The following is a 20,294-nucleotide window of genomic DNA, read 5'->3' as shown; positions in this document are numbered from 1 at the left end:
AGAAGAGTTTATTCTCTTCTTTCAGCTATTTTCTGTTGGTCAAAGATCCACCTTCAAGGTTATAATCTCTTCTCACTTCCAGGCTACTTAGGTGTAGGCACCAAATGGTCCCATGGTGTCTTTTTTTTTTTTTTTTTTTTTTTTTTTTTTTTTTTTTTGCGGTACGCAGGCCTCTCACTGTTGTGGCCTCTCCCGTTGCGGAGAACAAGCTCCGGACGCGCAGGCTCAGCGGCCATGGCTCACGGGCTTAGCCGCTCCACGGCATGTGGGATCCTCCCAGACCGGGGCATGAATCCGTGTCCCCTGCATCAGCAGGCAGACTCTCAACCACTGCGCCACCAGGGAAGCCCCCCATGGTGTCTTTTGCCTCAGAATCAACAGGGAATTTGGGCAAAGGATGAAAGCTGTGCATTGATTCCATGATGAAAGGAATGATAATGCTGTAGCCATTTGAATTCGGTCAGAATTCACATAAAGAGGATCTCTGTGGCTGTGGCCCAGGATGCAAAATTAGTCAAAGGCCTCTGGAATAGGTGAAGCAAAGAAGTTATGAAGGGAAACAAATGGTATCTGATAAAACTACTTACTAGCTTTGTGACCATTTAAAACTTACATTTTCCCTTTCACTCATTTACTTCCTCTATAGCATGGAGCTAATAGTTATATAATATTAACTGCATGCTCTATGAATTATGATACCTTATTTGTAAATATTTTTTCACAGTTCTTGGACCATATAGTAAAGTATTATTTATTATTTCTGTTTTCATGAAGAAAAATTCTTGCAACCTAAATAAAAACTTGAAATATCCCTAGGTATTATTTAACCTTCTTATAAAGCACTGAGTATCAGGAAAATACTGCTAGAGGTATTTGGATGTGAGAGAAATATTAGTAAAATATTGATCCTGAATATGGTTTCTTATTTTAATTTAAAAAGACAGATAACTAACTTGCAAGACAACCAATACAAAAGAATAGAATTTTTCATCTCTTACCATAGAAAGACACAACCATACCTTTTTCTAGATGTAGTTTAGACTAGAAATGATTGTGAACTAGTATGCTTAGGGACTCTTTCAAGATTAAGACACCTGCTCATATGCACATTATAGTAGAGATAAAATGGCTTTGCCTTCTTGGTATATAGTACATATTCTTTCTCCTTCTATCAGCAACATAATTTACTCATAGCAAACATCTGTGCTATAATTGGGTAAAGTCATTTTGGAAAGATAACCTTAGCCTTGGACCACAGTTGGGATGTGATGCTAGTCTGGCTAATCCATGTGTTCAGTTTCTTATGGTGATTGACTCAGGAAGGGTCACATGACCTGAGTCAGTCCAATGTGGATCAATCTCAAGATCTGTCAGAAACATTATAGATCAGGGTTGTTAAGAATACCTATGTGAGCCTGAAGATGTTATGCATACCTTTCCTCTACGTTGGAAATTTCTGTCTGAATTATGCTAACAAAGGGAAGCAGAGCCACTCCCTCTTGTGAGAACACCAGAATCACAACTAGCTGCTGGACAATCATTGACAGGAAGACAGTGGAACTCACCAAAAAATATACACCACATCCAAAGACAAAGGAGAAACCACAATGAGATGGTAGAAGGGGCGCAATCACAGTAAAATCTAATCCCATAACTGCTGGGTGGGTGACTCACAGACTGGAGAACACTTATACCACAGAAGTCCACCCACTGGAGTGAAGGTTCTGAGCGCCATATTAGGTTCCCAACATGGGGGTCCAGCAACAGGAGGAGGAATTCCTAGAGAATCACACTTTGAAGGCTAGCGGAATTTGATTGTAGGACTTCGACAGGACTGGTGGAAACAGAGACTCCACTCTTGGAAGGCACACACAAAGTAGTGTGCACACCAGGACCGAGGAGAAGAAGCAGGGAGCCCAGATGAGACTGAACCAGACCTACCTGCTAATGTTGGAGGGTCTCCTGCAGAGGTGGGTGGTGGCTGTGGCTCACTGTGGGGACAAGGACACTGGCAGCAGAAGTTCTGGGAAGTACTCCTTGCCATGAGCCTTCCCAGAGTCCACCATTAGCCCCACCAAAGAGCCCAGGTAGGCTCCAGTGTTGGGTTGCCTCAGGCCAAACAACCATCAGGGAGGGAACCCAGCCCCACCCATCAGCAGACAAGCGGATTAGTTTTACTGAGCTCTGCCCACCAGAGCAACAGCCAGTTCTACCCACCACCATTCCCTCCCATCAGGAAACTTGCACAAGCCTCTTAGATAGCCTCATCCACCAGAGGGCAGACAACAAAAGCAAGAAGAACTACAACCCTGCACCTGTGGCACAAAAACCACATTCACAGATAGACAAGATGAAAAGGCAGAGGGCTATGTACCAGATGAAGGAACAAGATAAAACCTCAGAAAAACAACTAAATGAAGTGGAGATAGGCAAACTTCCAGAAAAAGTATTCAGAATAATGATAGTGAAGATGATCCAGGACCTCAGAAAAAGAATGGAGGCAAAGATTGATAAAATGCAAGAAATGTTTAACAAAGACCTAGAAGAATTAAAGAACAAACAAAAAAGAGATGAACAATACAATAACTGAAATGAAAAATACACTAGAAGGAATCAATAGCAGAATAACTGAGGCAGAAAAACGGATAAGTGACCTGGAAGACAGAATGGTGGAATTCACTGCTGCAGAACAGAATAAAGAAAAAAGAACGAAAAGAAATGAAGACAGCCTAAGAGACCTCTGGGCCACATTAAAAGCAACAATATTCGCATTATAGGGGTCCCAGAAGGAGAAGAGAGAGAGAAAGGACCCAAGTAAATATTTGAAAAGATTATAGTAGAAAACTTCCCTAACATGGGAAAGGAAATAACCACCCAAGTCCAGGAAACGCAGAGAGTCCCACACAGGATAAATCCAAAGAGAAACACACCGAGACACATAGTAATCAAACTGGCAAAAATTAAAAACAAAGAAAGAAAACTTATTGAAAGCAGCAAGGGAAAAATGACAAATAATATACAAGGGAACTCCCATAAGGTTAACAGCTGATTTCTCAGCAGAAATGCTACAAGCCAGAAAGAAGTGGCATGATATACTTAAAGTGATGAAAGGGAAGTAGCTACAACCAAGATTACTCCACCCGGCAAGGATCTCATTCAGATTCGATGGAGAAATCAAAAGCTTTATAGACAAGCAAAAGCTAAGAGAATTCAGCACCACCAAAGCAGCTCTACAACAAATGCTAAAGGAACTTCACTAAGTGGGAAGAGAAGAAAAGGACCTACAAAAACAAACCCAAGGGCTTCCCTGGTGGGACAGTGGTTGGGAGTCCGCTTGCCAATGCAGGGGACACAGGTTCGTACCCCGGTACGGGATGATCCCACATGCAACAGAGTGGCTGGGCCCGTGAGCCATGGCCGCTGAGCCTGCACATCCGGGGCCTGTGCTCCACAATGGGAGAGGCCACAACAGTGAGAGGCCCGCGTACCACAAAAAAAAAAAAAAAAAAAACATTAAGAAAATGGTATTAGGAACATACATATTGATAATTACCTTAAACATGAATGGATTAAATGCTCCAACCAAAAGACACAGACTTGCTGAATGGATACAAAAATAAGACCCATATGTATGCTCTCTACAAGAGACCCACTTCAGACCTAGGGACACATACAGATGGACAGTAAGGGGATGGAAAAAGATATTCCATGCAAATGGAAATCAAAAGAAAGCTGGAGTGGTAATACTCATATCAGATAAAATAGACTTTAAAATAAAGAATGTTACAGGAAACAAGGAAGGACACTACATAATGATCAAGGGATCAATCCAAGAAGAAGATATAACAATTATAAATATATATGCACCCAACATAGGAGCACCTCAATACATAAGATAACTGCTAACGGCTACAAAAGAGGAAATTGACAGTAACACAATAATAGTAGGGGACTTTAACACCTCACTTACACCAATGGACAGATCATCCAAAATGAAAATAAATAAGGAAACAGAACCTTTAAATGACACAATAGACCAGATAAATTTAATTGATATTTATAGGACATTCCATCCAAAACAGCAGATTACACTTTCTTCTCAAGTGCGCACAGAACAGTCTCCAGGATAGATCACATCTTGGGTCACAGATCAAGCCTCAGTAAATTTAAGAAAATTGAAATCATATCAAGCATCTTTTCTGACCACAACGCTATGAGATTAGAAATCAATTACAGGGAAAAAACGTAAAAAACACAAACACATGGAGGCTAAACAATACGTTACTAAATAACCATAGATCACTGAAGAAATAAGAAAGGAAATCAAAAAATACCTAGAGACAAATGACAATGAAAACACGATGATGCAAAACCTATGGGATGCAGCAAAGCAGTTCTAAGAGGGAAGTTTATAGCTATACAAGCCTACCTCAAGAAACAAGACAAATCTCAAATAAACAATCTAACCTTACACATAAAGGAACTAGAGAAATAAGAACAAACAAAACCCAAAGTTAGCGGAAGGAAAGAAATCATAAAGACCAGAGCAGAAATAAATGAAATAGAAACAAAGAAGACAATAGCAAAGATCAATAAAAGTAAAAGCTGGTTCTTTCAGAAGATAAACAAAATTGATAAATCATTAGCCAGACACATCAAGAAAAAGAGAGAGAAGACTCAAATCAATGAAATTAGAAATGAAAAAGGAGAAGTTACAACAGACACCACAGAAATAAGCATCCTAAGAGACTACTACAAGTAACTCTATGCCAATAAAATGGACAACCTGGAAGAAATGGACAAATTCTTAGAAAGGTATAACCTTCCAAGACTGAACCAGGAAGAAATAGAAAATATGAACAGACCAAACACAAGTAATGAAATCAAAACTGTGATTAAAAATCTTCCAACAAACAAAAGTCCAGGAACAGATGGCTTCACAGGTGAATTCTATCAAACGTTTAGAGAAGAGCTCACACCCACCCTTCTCAAACTCTTCCAAAAAATTGTGGAGGAAGGACACTCCCAGACTCATTCTATGAGGCCACCATCACTCTGATACCAAAACCAGACAAAGATACTACAAAAAAATTACAGGCCAATATCACTGATGAATACAGATGCAAAACTCCTCAACAAAATACCAGCAAACAGAATCGAACTACACATTAAAAGGATCATACACCATGATCAAGTGGAATTTATCCAGGGATGCAAGGATTCTTCAATATACGTAAATCAATCAATGTGATACCACCATATTAACAAATTGAAGAATAAAAACCATATGATCGTCTCAATAGATGCAGAAAAAGCTTCAGACAAAATTCAACACCGATTTATGATAAAAACTCTCCAGAAAGTGGGCATAGAGGGAAACTACCTCAACGTAATAAAGGCCATATATGACAAACCCACAGCAAACATCATTCTCAATGGTGAAAAACTGAAAGCATTTCCTCTAAGAGCAGGAAAAAGACAAAGATATCCACTCTCACCACTGTTTTCAACATAGTTTTGGATTCCTAGCCATGGCAATCAGAGAAGAAAAAGAAATAAAAGGAATACGAATTGGAAAAGAAGAAGTAAAACTGTCACTGTTTGCAGATGACATGATACTATACACAGAAAATTCTTAAGGTGCTACCAGAGAACTAATAGAGCTAACCAATGAATTCGGTAAAGTAGCAGGATACAAAATAATGCACAGAAATCTCTTGCTTTCCTATACACTAGTGATGAAATATCTGAAAGGGAAAGTAAGGAAACACTCCCATTTACCATTGTAACAAAAAGAATCAAATACCTAGGAATAAACCTATGTAGGGAGACAAAAGAACTGTATGCAGAAAACTGTAAGACACTGATGAAAGAAACTAAGGATGATACAAACAGATAGAGAGATATACCATGTTCTTGGATTGGAAGAATCAATATTGTGAAAATGACTATACTACCCAAAGCAATCTACAGATTCAATGCAATCCCTATCAAATTACCAATGGCATTTTTTATGGAACTAGAATAAAAAAATCTTAAAATTTGTATGGAAACAAAAAGACCCCAAATAGCCAAAGCAGTTTTGAGGGAAAGATACGTAGCTGGAGGAACCAGACTCCCTGACTTCAGACTATACAACAAAGCTACAGTAATCAAGACAATATGGTACTGGCACAAAAACAGAAACATAGATCAATGGAACAAGATAGAAAGCTCAGAGATAAACCCATGCACCTATGGTTAACTAATCTATGACAAAGGAGGCAAGGATATACAATGGAGAAAATACAGTCTCTTCAATAAGTGGTGCTGGGAAAACTGGACAGCTACATGTAAAAGAATGAAGTTAGAACACACCCTAACACCATACACAAAACTAAACTAAAAATGGATTAGAGACCTAAATCTAAGACCAGACACTATAAAACTCTTAGAGGAAAACATAGGAAGAACACTTTTTGACATAAAGCATAGCCAGATCTTTTTTGATCCACCTTGTAGAGTAATGGAAATAAAAACAAAAATAAACAAATTGGACCTAATGAAACTTCAAAGCTTTTGCACAAAAAAGGAAACCATAAACAAGAGGAAAAGACAACCCCCAGAATGGGAGAAAATATTTGCAAACGAATCAACAGATAAAGGATTAATCTCCAAAACATATAAACAGCTCATGCAGCTCAATATTAAAAAAACAAACAACACAATCCAGAAATGGGCAGAAGACCTAAATAGACATTTTTCCAAAGAAGACATACAGATGGCCAAGAAGCACATGAAAAGCTGCTCAACATCACTAATTATTAGAGAAATGCAAATCAAAACTTCAATGAGGTATCACCTCACAACAGTTAGAATGGGCATCATCAGAAAATCTACAAACAGCAAATGCTGGAGAGGATGTGGAGAAAAGGGAACCCTCTTGCACTGTTGGTGGGAATGTAAATTGATACAGCCACTATGGAGAACAGTATGGAGGTTCCTTAAAAAACTAAAAATAGAATTACCATATGATCCAGCAATCCCACTACTGGGCATATACCCAAAGAAAAACATAATTCAAAATGACACATGCACCCCAATGTGCATTGCAGCACTATTTACAATAGCCAGGTCATGGAAGCAGCCTAAATGTCCATCAACAGACGAATGGATAAAGAAGGTGTGGTATATATATACAATGGAATATTACTCAGCCATAAAAAGGAACGAAATTTGGTCATTTGTAGAGACATGGATGGATCTAGAGACTGTCATACAGAGTGAAGTAAGTCAGAAAGAGAAAAACAAATATCGTATATTAACGCATATATGTGGAACCTAGAAAAATGGTACAGATGAACTGGTTTGCAGGGCAGAAGTTGAGATACAGATGTAGAGAGGAATCGTATGGACACCAAGGGGGGAAAGTGGCAGGGTGGTGGTGGTGGTGGTGTGATGAATTGGGTGATTGGCATTGACATGTAAACACTGATGTGTATAAAATTGATGAAAAAAAAAAAAAGGGAAGCAGAGTCCAATTTTGACCAAAAGGAAACAATACTGGGGGGTGGATTTTGAGGACAATGTTGGAGGCCTAGTTCCAACCATATTTGAAGCTTTCATTATTCTCAGACCATTTGATTATCACTACTACTACTATTAATACTACTGGTACTACTTTGATTTAGTCTTCTGTTACTTGCAATCACATGTGTATTGGTTCATTTGTTGTACATTTTGGTTGATTAGTTTTAATAAACGTACTGTAGTTACAGGAGATGTTAACAGTAGGTGGCATTTCTGTGGGGTGTATAGAAACTCTGTACTATCTTTGCAACTTTTCTGTAAATTTAAACTAATCTAGAATTTTAAAAAATATTTTAAAAAGTATCATGTATAATACAAATCTGCTTTGCCATGTCACACTGCCCACGGGGATGTAGATCCTCTCGCTAATTAAGTCAAGAAGGTCAAGGACAAGCATTTCTCTAATATTCACACTTGGGGAACCTCTGCTTCCTGAATGTATGGATAGAAAATTTTCAAAACACAAGTCAGTATGGTCAGTTTTGGGTGAAAACTTTTCAGTGAAGGGGAGATGAAAGAGGATGAAAAGATAGCATTTCAGTCAGCCATTCTGATTCATGACTGGTAAACAGTGGTCAGCTTTATATCTTGGTTTTCTAGTCATTCTAATGTCTGCTCTACTTATACTATAAAATACTATAACTAGAAGTAGGTTCTTTATTTTTATTTTCTCTGTCAATCTCATATCAATCAAGATATATGGGCATAAATCTAGAGAAAATCATAATTCAAAAAGATACACGCACCCCAATGTTCACTGCAGCACTATTTACAGTAGCCAAGACATGGAAGCAACCTACACACCCACTGACAGATGAATGGATAAAGATGATGTGGTATATTTATACAAAAGAATATTACTCAACTATAAAAAAAGAATGAAATACTGTCATTTGCAGCAACATAGATGGAGCTAGAGATTATTATACTAAGTGAAGTAAGCCAGACAGAGAAAGACAAATATCCTGTGATATTGCTTATGTGTAGAATCTTAAAAAAAAAAAAAAAAAAAAAAATAGATACAAATGGACTTATATACAAAACAGAAACAGACCCCCAGACATAGAAAACAAACTTATGGTTACCAAAGGGTAAAGGGCAGGGGAGGATAGGAGTTTGGGATTAGCAGATACAAACTACTATATATAAAATAGATAAACAACAAGGTCCTACTACGTAGTACAGGGAACTCTACTCAATATCTTGTAATAACCTATAAGGGTAAAGAATCTGAAAAAAAAAGATATAAATAAGTCACTTTGCTGTACATCTGAAACTAACACAACAATGTAAATCAACTATACTTCAATAAAAATAAATAAATTTAAAAAACCTGGTATTAATTAAGGCTCTACTTTTAATACAGGATTTTCTTTTTGTATTACAAATTCATATAATTTTCTCCTCAAAGTATTTTTTTCAGAATATTATGTTTAACTTGTAAAAACACCTCATTCCCAAATAACAGAAAGATTTTATTTTATTGTTGTTAATTCAGATATGTATCAATAATTTTCAGTGATTATTCTGTGGAGGAATCAGCCTTTAGCATATAACCTGAAGATATCCAATAACTGCAATTTCAAACAAAAAACAGAAATAGTGTAACTAAACAGAATACACTTAACTAAAAAATCTTAGCCCCCAGTCTTACACCTTGTGAAACATGACTTTTATTTAGCCTGCTTTTATTTCTTTTCTAGGCATTTTTTAACAGAAAGATTTGGTTGATTTCACAAAGGGTAGGAAGTGTGTATCAAAGTTCCAGAGGCCCTCCATACTTCCAAAGACAAGCTCACGGTGCTTCTGCTAACAGCATCAACATGGTTCAGAAGGAATACAAAGGAAAAGATAGTATTTATAAGCTAATATTCAAAATAGAATGTTAAAGTCTATAGGCTTAAAAACCAGGCATTGCTGTGAGAGAAGAGATTGTCTTTCCACTTTCCCATTGAACATATTATTGTCTGTGCTTGAGTGTTTAGATGATAGAGTTGGTTGTAGCAGATGTCCGAGGAAGAAAAGTAGAAGTAAATGAAAATCCCACCATTTCTGACTTCATAGAAATTGAGAAGAAAAGGGTAGAGAAGCAAGGAGACTGAAGAAGTGAAGATCAGGGCAGCCACCTACTCTGATTTTCCAGCCCTGGAATTACAAAGCATATAAGGGTTGGAACAGCAACGTTCAGTTTGAATGTGAGGTCAACTCTGTGTGGGATATTGGCCAGCCACCTCTTTGGGAGTTGGGGAGCAGACTCCTGCATAAAGCATCCCTGAGCTAACTTCGGAGGGCTTGGTATAGTTGGGAGGTGCAACAGTGTTTTCAGGCAAAGAGAAGGTCTAACCTGTACTTGCATAGGTCTCTCTCTTCCTGCGTGTCACTGACATACAGAGGATCAAAAGGCAATATGGCCTCCTGTGGTTGAGGGCAAAGTAATCTCATAGTAGATGCTACCATCAGACTATGGGTCAGATGGGAGAAGCAGCAGAAATTCAAAAGGTCAATTCAGCTGGGAGGGTCCTGAGACACTAGGAAATAAGAAAGAATAAGAAATCATCTGCTGCAGAAATCAGCCACTATTGCCAACCCAATCAGGCAAAACAACACCTTAGATAAATGATACATTAGCATACCAGCCAGGGCACATTATAAATTAGGAGAACAATATCCTTTTCCCAGTGTTACAAGATGATGCCATAAGCCACGACTCTACTCCTCTACACACAGATGACATCTTAGAGAATATAAGAGAACATTGATGCATTTGAGTCATCCAAGAAGACACATTTTGTAACGTAAAAAATTTAATGATTGGATTGTACTGAGATTAGCAAATAAAAGTAAGCTTTACTTTCTTTCCCTGCTACCTAGCCATTGGAGGGTAGTGTGAAAGATGAGGCAGTTATAGATAAAATACGGAATCTTTATTTCCTTCACACATCTGAGTGTAATGTGCACCAATCTGCAACCCTGCAAAGCATTTGTTTTCTGACTTCTCAATCTCAGACTACTTTATCTTCAGGTCAGTTGAGCTTCTCTCCATCTCACTTTGCATCAGTTTCTAGATGCAAACTCCAAATTCTGATGGAATTTTGGCACCAAATCTAAACTTTCCTTACTGTTGTTATGTTCCAGATGTCTTGAAATAGCCTCCTATAGTCATTGTCGTAGATTCTGTCATTATAGCTGCTATATCATACTAGCTCATTCATGATTGAATTGAATCTTATTTTTAGAGATTTGCTTTCCAGCAAAACTTCCTCAAAATCATTCTTATAACTTGTCTTGCTTTCTCCAGTCATTTCTCACCATATTTCTCATTGCTGGACTCCAAGCCACATTCAATACTACGAAACATGTCACACTGTTTGATCTCCTTTCAGTTAACTTTCACTCTTTATAAAACTGGCATTCCTGAGACTTGTGTGTGTATGATCATTCTAAAATAACTTTCCTGCATCCAAAAAGGCACAGATGGGAGACACATAAAATTCACTGGGAAAGTGGGTATTAATTACCAGGAAACACATACAGAGCCAACAACACAGATTTACACGCAGGAATCAATTAACTAATGATTAAGGACACTCACAAGGTCTGACAAGTGCCACATCTTCTGATCTCTCTTAGGTCAAAAGCTATCATTCTTACCTCCTCACTGTCACAGCACCTTAATTGCACCTCAACCATATACATGCTTTATTCTCCTGCCATTACTGCTAGCGGTTTATTTGCCTTCCTTTTCAATATTCCTATGTTTTATTCATATTTCTCTAGCATATTTTCTAAGGCACTACTTTGCAAGATGCTGATACTGACTGCTGTTTGTTGAATCGAACGGCAACTCATTTTATTCTTAATGTGAGACAAGAGGTGAGTTCTAATTCTATATCCAATATACACATACATTGTAAGCAAGATTCTTACGTATTAAGTTTCTCTGAAATGACCACATTAGCTGTGTGATTCTTGTGCGAACAGGGGAAGTGCAAAGTAAAAATAAAGGGACAAGGAGTCTACCCAGATAGGAAAAGTGGAGAGAAAAAGCTGTTTTCATTTCCTGAAGTCCCAGGCTAAGTCAAGTTCGTGACTATGGCCTCTTGTGAGAGGCACCATGTGGGCAACAGAAGATCCCTGAAGGTCTAACTCTATGTGCTTTAGCATGTCTTTGAAATGAAGGTAAGGCCGACTTAAAATGTTTACCTTTATGGGAAAGAAGTAGCAAACAAACACTTATTGTGAGCCTTCAATATGGCAGGTCTGTGAAGGGCAGGCCACTTACATATTTTCCTCAGGGAGACATAACCGTCCCTATACCAACTGAAATATCAATGTATTTTACTAAAATAATCACTCAAGTAGCTACTTGAGAATTTATTTCCATCATGGCAGTGGTTTTGCAACGATGCCTGAGGTGTTTGATTTGCAGCCCTGAGCTCAGCTGATTCTAAATATTTCCAGTAATCTATCCCTCTGGTCCATATCTCACTCCAGTTCTCCCCAGTCAATCTTCAAATTAAGAGTCCCCGATCGCCATTTCTCCCAAATATGTAGCTTTTCTTAGGTCTTCCCCTTTCTGATTTCTAATTGATGTTGGTAATCTACTGTGCCTCTGAAATGGCTTTTCCCATTGTGGAGAATTCTTTCAAACGAAACCTCTTAACATTTCTCCCTTTACCTCCTTGAAAGCCAATTTAACCAAATAGCAATGCTGATTAAAACTTCTGTTTCAAGATAGCACACTTTTTACACATTTTACAAGGAAGCATACAGCATCAGGTATTATCATTCCAGGTGTTGGTTATTTCATTCTGTTGTATATCAAATTGTTGTCCAATGTATTTATTTATTACTTTTAAAAGTTTCCAAGGCACCAGGCATTATACTGCAAACTGGGGTGGCTCCTAAAGATATAAAGGCAGCCATGCGTGAGCTTATAGCATGATAAGGGATTCAGATATGACTGGAGTACCAGGTGGCAAGTGCTGGGAGAGGGGATTCTACCACTCTGAAACATAGTGGGATGACTAACCGTCCTATGGGGGTGCAGTGGATGCTGTGATGGGCCACCTAGAAATTCCTGCAGGTCTGAGATCCTCATTGTGCCTACAACGGGGCTGCTAACAGGTCTCTATCTATCCTTCTCCAGGAATTATCCTCAGTGAAAGAGATCCACTATGCCCAAGGTTATGCTTCCTCAGGGAAAACGCTTATTCAATGCTGTGCTATGATCTGCTCTCCTTTCTTTAAGTACAGAAATCTTGAACTATCCTCCCTGGCTCTAGGGAGGCTTGGATTGGCTAAGGGTTCTTTTCCACTGTATCACATTTCAGCCTCTCCTCTGACCAGTACTGCTTCCTCCATCTCCTTCATGCAGCATTGCCTCCTACCGAAAGAAAGCCATCATAGAGTCTCTAGGAATCCAACCTAAAATGGGGTTGAGTCAGGGAAAGCCCACAAGTAGTTTTGAGGGTAGTCCAAATAAATAGAAGTGACATGACCTGGTATTGTATTTAGGGGATAATTAGAGGAAACATACAGAGTGTGCTTATATGTGATGGATGCACTAAAGCTTGGGGTAAGGTGGTAGTGTGGGGAGTGGCTGGCAGTGAGGTTCAAGGCATGGGAAAATGCTGGTTGTAAAGAGCCACAGAAGCCTTGCTAAGCAGTGAGCAGAGGCTTTAAATCTGAGGAGTGACAGGACCGTATTTCTCTATGGAGGTAATTGTAACAGCCACGTGGAGAAAAGGACTGAAGGCAGAGAGATCTGTGATGGGGATTCAGTTTGACAGCTTTTATGATAGAACATAGTGAAAAAAACAAAGACTAAAAGAATGGCAATTATATTAAGATATCTACAGTGATATCTGTAGGATTAAAGACTTGTTGTTAAAAGAGTTAAGAGACGGTTGGTGCCAAAATAACTTTAGGAATTCCAGGTTCTGATGTTGGAGAGACCACTGACAAAGGTGATAAATACAGAAAGAGGTGAAATGAATTGGACTATATCCTTCCATAATTATCTTCTACAATCCTCAGCACCCAATGCTGAAAATATGGGAAGAACAAAATTCAGGGAATCATCAAAATGAAATAAAATAATTTATATGAAGACCTTAGAACAATGCCTGGCATAGAGAACACTACATTTATTAGTTTGATAACAGGGTGGATCTTCACTCTTTCAATTTACAGGTGGACAGATATACCACTTACTACTATTATCCCATCTCTCTTGGAGATGTTTGAAAACATATTACAAATTTCATACCATCCCTGACATATTTTATAAGCTAGCACCCAAACAAACAAAAATTTCAAAAGCAATCTTACATTTTATTTTTAAACCATTGTTACCTACTCTCTTCTTTCCAGGGGCTTGTGTCATGCTTGTGAAATCAATAGCAAGAAGCAAGTATTTCAGGAAGCAGACAGTCAAGGACAGCCTCTTATTCTGCTCTGCAAAGCGTTTCTTGCTCTAGAGGCACTCGAACATGTGATGACGTCTTTACTTTTCCGAAGCCTAAAAATATGTTAAGAAGTTTTTTAAGTATTATCATCAAACTTGGGTCTCCAGGACAGAATATTTCTTTTTAATAATAGTAGCCATTTTCACTGAACCCCCCCTGTGTGCCTGGCACGAAGTGAAAGACTTTATAAACATTATCTTTAATCTTGTTAGTAATCCCACAGGATTTTTATTCCTGTCTTCAGTTTCCACCTCAGGCTTTGGGATGTTGAATAATTGGTTCAAGGTCAACGCAGACCTCTGGTTGCAAAGGAGGCTTTCACCTGGGGCTCTACGCCTTTACAGCTGAATAGCTAAGTCATTCCTGAAAATTATCCTGTCAATTCCAGGTGCAGGACAAAAGGGAATGATGTCTGCAGTCTTTGCTTGCTAACTCACTGGATTGCTTTCAGGTTTCATAAGAACACCAGTGAAAAGAAAGTGAGGGAGGTAGAAATGTGGCCATTATTAGGTTCATACAAAAGACTTAGGCTGCTGAAGGACAGGGAACACGCTCAGTATTGTAAATACTTATGTTTCTCCGTGCAGACCAAGAAGAGGAGAGGTAGGATCTGGTATCAATGGAATCTAAAAGGAATAAAGCAGAATAAGGCAAGAAAGAAAAATCATCATCAATATGTAGATAATTCACTCTGTATCTGTGTGTGTGTGTGTGTGTGTGTGTGTGTGTGTGTTTAGTTAAAGCATTCTATACTGTCACTTCATTTTATCTCAGATTTTTAGCAGTCTCTTCTCCCACACCCAGGAGACTGTGTGTTAGATTTAGTATGATTGTTTTAAATAAGGCTGCTACCACGGTACCTGTCATTTAACTGTTAATAAAAGTACAGTTATACAATTTTCTCTTGGGCCTTTCGCCTCTCTTCATACTATACTGTCTTTCAAGTATGACAACAGTGGCCAGTATGAACAGGAAAAGTACTTTGAATGTCAGCTTCCTACTCAGGGTGGATTTATAGAGTTCACCAATTTTCATGGCATTTTATAGGTTTTGGAGAGATAGATGACCATTAAAGGTAATCAGAAAACAGTATCATGATTTTGTAAAATATGATATAAATGCAGAAACATCTATTAAGTGCAATAAGAGTAATTTTCATTTTATCTATAGAATATTGGTAATTGAACATCTTTACCAGATAGATGAAAATCAATAAATATAGAATAAGATAGAATGATATATATTTATTTCACATGTATTTGTTACATATAGCACTTGTAATAACAGGAATAATATATTTTAAAAGATGAGCAAAAATAGAAATAACCAACCATAACCATTTTATTAGATATAACTAGGATGATCACTTTCAGATATATTCTTCAACACTTGTTTTCCACTAAACCCATACAAACAAAAATAATTTTAAAAACTTTAAGAAGAAATTAGGTGAATTTAGGGTCAATAAGGAAATACTCATTTTTATCAGGTGCTTTTCTTATTTTTATCACTTCCATATATCACTCATGTTGTGTTATGTTAACATGAAAAAGTTCAAATGCTGGATAGCTCTGAAGTCAATCATGCCAACATAAGTTGCATTCAACAATTGTCTATTACCTCTTGGTCAATTATGATAAAACTCAAAGAGACCCCATGATTACCATCATTATTGATTTTTACAATCAAACTTAAATTGAACAGATCTCTCTTATCAAAACGAATTAACAAAGATATATGAAACACAGGAAGAAAAACACTGACAGTCATATCCCATGTATTTCAATCTAACTTGAGAAGCATGTTAATACTATGACATTCTTCTATTTACTTTACAGAATACAGTGGATTTTGTTGCTAAGGAGCTCAAAATGACAGTTGCCTTTCTAATCCATTAGCAAAATGTAAAATGCAATGCTGAATGTCACTATTGCCCTCTTAAACTGTACTAAGTATGGTTTTAATATTGATTCTTGCACATGTCATACATTCCCCAGCATTCAGTACTTTTGATGGCAGGTTGTACTACAAATCACTCATATCTTTCATCCTGATCTTTAGATATACATTTTTAATACATTTTTATTATACTGCCGGTCTTCCTTTAGTCAGGATTATGAATGCATTTTACATGTTGGAAAAGATAGCTTTATTGGAGTAATGTGCCAGGAGAAATAGAGAGAATGAAAAGAGAAAAGGTTAGGAATAATGGGTATATTATGGCCTATAGTGCAAGTATTTAAAAAAAAAAAAGATAATAATAGAGGAAATAGCCTAACCTGAAACATAATCTATTAAAACGATTTTAGAAACAATAATAATACCTTAAAGTTGTATAGCAATTTAGTTTCAAATTATTTCTTAAAAATTAATTATTTATTTATTTTTGGTTGCATTGGTCTTCCTTGCTGCACGCAGACTTTCTCTAGTTACAGCGAGTGGGGGCTACTCTTCGTTATGGTGTGCAGGCTTCTCATTGCGGTGGCTTCTCTTGTTTTGGAGCATGGGCTTCTCTTGTTGTGTGCAGGCTTCAGTAGTTGTGGCACGCGGGCTCTAGAGTGCAGGCTCAGTAGTTGTGGCACACGGGCTTAGTTGCTCCGCAGTATGTGAGGTCTTCCTGCACCAGGGCTTGAACTTGTGTCCCCTGCATTGGCAGGCAGATTCTTAACCACTGCACCACCAGGGAAGTCCCACTTTCAAACTACTTTTACATACATTGTTTCATTTGATCTTCAGAACCACTCTGTGATATAGAAAGAGTAGTTATTATTTTCTCTATTATCCAAAAACAGTCACTGACCAATAATTATGAGAGATTACGTGGCTTGCCCAAGGTTGTAGGGCTAGTAAATAATAGGGTCAAGATATGGAAGAATGTTCTGATTACTGGTCCAGTGATTTTACCTTACACTCATGAAGGATATCTTCTATCAGAATAAATACAAAAGTAAAAAAAAAAAATATATATATACACACACACACGCACACACACACATATATATATGAGCCAGGAAATTTATCCTGCCTCTCTTCTCTCATTTTTTTCTTCTCCGGTATTCTGTTGGAAATGTCCCAATATAAACTTGTGCCTGGAACAGTGCTTAGCATTCATGGGAACTCATTCAATGTTTTCAAATAAATGGAAAAATAAAGGAATAAATAAATCTACACTTTTGAATATAGTACCTGAAGAACTTCTGATTCCTGGTCATTCCCATGAATACTGTGAAACGAGTTTATTTTCACTTGTCACTCTAATTGTAGTGTTTTGTTTACATGTATAGAGTGATTGGATAAATTATCATTTGACCTAGCATATTACTGTTTACAATAAATAGTGAATAATGAATATTCAACCAAAATACAATATAGTTACATCAAACTTATGGCTAGAACATTTTATTTTTCTTCTTGATTTTAACTTCTTCTACTATCTCAGAAATAATAGCCATAGGAGATTATACTTACTTAAATTTAGATTAAAGGAGGATTTGGTCAATTGTTCTTATAGTTCTGATTTGGAGACTACTAATGCCCATTAGAATGACACATGAATCATATACTTTATATTAAATATGACTATTTCTAACCTCATTAAGATGTTTCAAAATTCAAATAACAGAGTTGTATAGGCTATATAAGTGATCCACCTAATTTGTGTAAAAACTGGATTTATTGGGTATTTGCTAATATGTCTCAAATTATCAATCAATATGAAGTCATAAAAAGCCATATACAATTGTTTGAATGTGTGCATTGTTTTACACTATATATTGATCATTTTTTGATCCTCGTGTTAGCCTCAAATCACACTGTATCAGGGTTTTGAAGGGGTGTATGTGGGGGGGCAAAACTGGCAAGATGCTCAACAAACTCATTTCATCTTTCTGCATCTATAAAAAGACTACAATTCTCATCTTCACCTAGAGTTATTTTGTTATGTAGGGCCATATAACTGGGTTCTGTCTAATGCAATGTGGGTAGAAGGGTGTCCTGTGCCTAGAAGAGTGTCCTATGCTTAGGCATAAGGCTTGCTCTGTGAGCCTCCACAATCTCTTCTACTTCAATGATGATTAGGACAGTTATATTGAAAGTAGTGACATTATATGTAGAAATAGCCTAGTTTTTCATTCATTTTTAGAATAAAGCCTCCAAGAGAATCTCTGACACCAAATGGAATTTGAATGAAGGAGAAAAAATTTTGTTGCGTTACGCCATTAAGTTGTATGATTTACTTGTTAATGCATCATAGCCTAGACTTCACTAACTAATAAGGATATGGGTAATGTGAATTGTTGCTATGAAGTTACAAAAAAAGGACATTTGTAGGCTTAGAAATCAGAGAGTGTACAAAGAAGAAACTGAAATTGGAAGCTAGAAAGCTGATGAATTGTGTCACACGGTGGCAAAATACTTGATTACCAGGGATAACTGTGAAAGCAGACCATGGGCCTATGAAGTTTGTGGGTGTACAGAAAGAAGTTGAAAATCACGAGTTCAGTACAGTTTGTTGTTTATTATTGATTTAAATAGATAAGGAATTATAAGAAATAATGAGCTTAAGGAAGAATTGAAAAGATTATGAGCAAAACTGAATAGAAAAACTATAGAGTTTGGAGACTTCGCATTTGTAGAAAAGCCAACTACTTCTAAATCCCAAACAGGAAGATATTAAGAAATAAAATTTTCAGCAAAACCCAAGAAAAAATTTTCATTTGAATAAAGTGACCCAAGGAAAATATCAGATTAAGTTATAGCCTTCCCATTCAAGTCTGAAAGGTTCCAGATAGGCACCATTAAATTGAATGACACAGACATGGGAGTGAGAAAGTAAAAAAAAAATAAGTGGATTTGAGAACTATGTCTATTAAAGAATTTTAAGTGTGGAACAGACAATAAGCAAGGGGATCTGAAGCCTACTAAGTTTTGAAGAAAACTAGGACCATAAAAAAGTTAAGACTTTTTAAGATTTAAAACAACTCTTAAGACTTCAATCTGCATGAGCAATAGACACATTTCAAAAGCTCTACAGGTCTGCAAGAGTAATTTCCCCCCAAACTATTTTATATATAATACATAAACAATGAACTAGGAAGAACCTCCAGAGTGTGGAGCCAGGGGCCAGGGAAAACTATGGATAACACAATTCCTCTCATAGAGCAGCTTCAGAAATAATAAAAAATCAAAGAACTCCTGGCTCTTCTAGGGCTGAGGGATTGAACGCAATCAGCTCAATGGTGTTTAGAATTGCCAGAGACTGATGCCTACAAGTTCTTCTTTTATTTGCTTTTTCAAATGGGAGTATTTACTCTGATTATCTGGTCTCTACACATTATGTGTGAGTACATGGTCTGCTGTCAGGTAACTTTGTGGTCAAGGCACATGACCACTGAGATTTGTAGGAGATCATATAGGTCATCAAGACCCCAGGGATATGACTGTGTATGATTTAACAATCATGGACTTTGAACTGGGTACAATAACTGGGTGGGTCTCTGTATTGTCCCTTTTAGGGAGAAAGAAAGTATGTTCTAAGTGTAGAAAGAAAAGTGACACATTTGGTGAATAAAAAAGAGGATTATGTCATAGAATGCCTAGATGTTCAGTAACTCCAACAGTTCTTTCTGGGTACTATGTTTTCCAAACACTTGTAGTTAGTTTGGGCCTTCTGACTAGATAATGGCCATGTGACCAGCTTCTTCAGTCAGTGTGGGAACAAGTGATGTGTGCAATTCCCAGGCCTGGATGTGAAACTTCTTGCACACACTTTCACTTTGTCCTTTGCTTTTGTTACAACCAGGAAGGCCACCTAAGAGATGGTGGCATAAGAGGCTGGTAGCCTGGTTCAGTTGATTACTGCTTGAGAGACAGTCACTAAGAAAATCTCCAACCTAAAACATACCCTGTGTATCTTAGAAGTAAAATTTTATTGTATGATTCTACCAACATTTGGGGGCCTATTTATTACCTGAGCTTAGCATAGCCTGCCCTACCTAATCAAATATGTCTCATTCAACTAACAAATTTGGCAGTGTTTCATACATTTTTGTGTGTTGAGCACTTAGCAGAGTTCTTGGCATTTACAATAAGTATTTGTGTTCAATGGGTGTTTGCTTATGAAATGAATCATCAGTTCTATGAAGAAATAAGTTCTAGGGCAGGATTTACAGAGAAAACAAAGATCACATACGTATGCGGTAAACTGAATTATTGCTCCCAATTCTTTACTTCCCTGTATAGCAGGATCACACATGG

Source organism: Tursiops truncatus, chromosome 6 (assembly GCF_011762595.2).
Source record: "Tursiops truncatus isolate mTurTru1 chromosome 6, mTurTru1.mat.Y, whole genome shotgun sequence".
NCBI classification, from domain to species: domain Eukaryota; kingdom Metazoa; phylum Chordata; class Mammalia; order Artiodactyla; family Delphinidae; genus Tursiops; species Tursiops truncatus.
This window is presented reverse-complemented; position numbering follows the sequence as displayed.